The following is a 1,801-nucleotide window of genomic DNA, read 5'->3' as shown; positions in this document are numbered from 1 at the left end:
AGTCATCAACTATGCGACGTGAGACTGAAATCTGGTCGGGGTAAGAAGTGTCAGGAGAGGACCAATGGAAGTGAAAACCAACCAACCAAGAAACCAACAAGCCAAAACCCAAACAAACAAGGAATTCAGAGGACAAGGACGTATGATGTGGAATTTGAATCTGCTTGCTTTGGGATATGCCTCGTAGGCCCCATCTGAAAACCAGCAGCTTTTTGCAAATTCTAAGATTCAAACACTGCACAGAGTTCTGCTCATTTTTATTCAGTTTATTTATTTATTCTTGGCGCCTGGACAGGGACGTGAACCCTGGGCCCTCAGATTAAAAGTCTGATGCTCTCCCAGCTGAGCTACCCAGGCAGTTCTGCTCATTTTTAATGCAACTGTAACCACTCATATTTAGAAACAGTTGTTCAAGAGGTAGAAGAGACCATGAGAAAGAAAATTTTCTCATCAGTTTCCTGTCATCTTGGAAATTGTTTTCAACTCTGAGGGTATGGAAATGGGCTGTTGAGGTCATCTTACTTAGTTCCTGAGGGTTAGGGAGAATATGCAATAGCTGATATTTCATTTAACACAAACAATAAAGAGTTAGGCATTATTTTCCCTATTTTACATGTGTAAGGATTGAAACTTGCAAAAATTATGTATAGCAAGTGGCCAAGTCAGGATTTGAATCCAGACTGTCAGACTCCAAAGCCACGCTATCATCCTAACTTCTAGGATTTCGAATTCAGCAAGTTTTCAATAAATGTGAATAGAGCTGTACGAAAAGTATGTTGAAGTCCTCTTTTAAACCAAACATTTTACTGCCGGTAACAGGGGAATGGGGGAGAGAGGCCCAAAGTCACAGCTATTAGCTCTTTGCACATATTAACTCATTTATGCCTCAGGAGAGTCCTGTGTGGTGGTTGGTACAGAGGGTTGGAGTAATGTGCCAAGGTTATAGAGCTTGAAGTGGTGGATCAGGTAGCCTGGCTCTAGAATCTGTGCTCTAGACTATGTCATATATATCCTGCCCTGGAGACACATAGTTCCATTTGATTGAGGGGCACTAAATCAATAGATGAGTTGCCCTAGTTAGTAGTCAAATGGAACTATTTAATAAGAAAGCCTATATGTCTTTGTTTGGAGGGGCATAAAAGTAAGTTCTCTGCAGCTCAGGTCGACTCAGAGGAAGTATTCCTTTCTCTGTCCCTCTCGGTATATAGGTCACCTCTACCCTGCCATGCTGGCTGCATTCTCATTAAGATTATGAATCATAGTGGTATTAACTCCAGCTAGGAGAATTACTCTCCACCTGATTCCATTTCAGAAAAGGTTCTGTGTTTAGCAGAAACACAGAGCAGCCCCCCCCGAAGGCTAATTTTCTGCCTTTCCAGCATGCTCCTCTAAATTTGAGAAGTGAGGAAACAACGCTAAGTACCCCACCCTAGTTACCGAAGTGGATAAATCCCAGCTGGCAGGGAGTCAACCTCTTTTACTCTGGATTCTAACCCTCCTGTGAGTGTGTATCCCAACTGGTCTTTTTTCCATCCTCAGCCTCATTTCCTTATGAGTGCATCAGCCAACACAAAGATTCTCTTTCGAATGAGCTGGCAGAGCCCTGAATCCACTGCTGGCTTTTCTCGATGACAACTTGCACAGTTGAGATTTTGGCAAGATCGACTGCTCCTCCTTACTTCCAACCTAGACAGACTGTGCAGGGACTCTTTTGCAGAGAATAATAGACAGTCACCTCTACTAAAAATGATGGGTGCCTTTTAAGGAGTTGATTAACACCAAATGTTATTGTTCAAAACAA

General features: G+C 42.5%; 1 non-coding gene across 1 annotated transcript; it reads right to left on the bottom strand.

Moving 5' to 3' along the window:
- Positions 1-284: 284 nt before the first annotated feature.
- On the bottom strand, positions 285-357 carry TRNAK-UUU (transfer RNA lysine (anticodon UUU)). Its single transcript has one exon. It is a non-coding gene; the product is annotated as a tRNA-Lys (tRNA).
- Between the last annotated feature and the right edge of the window lie 1,444 nt (positions 358-1,801).

This window comes from Neophocaena asiaeorientalis, unplaced genomic scaffold (assembly GCF_003031525.2).
Source record: "Neophocaena asiaeorientalis asiaeorientalis breed wild unplaced genomic scaffold, Neophocaena_asiaeorientalis_V1.1 scaffold26, whole genome shotgun sequence".
NCBI classification, from domain to species: Eukaryota; Metazoa; Chordata; class Mammalia; order Artiodactyla; family Phocoenidae; genus Neophocaena; species Neophocaena asiaeorientalis.
This window is presented reverse-complemented; position numbering and strand designations above follow the sequence as displayed.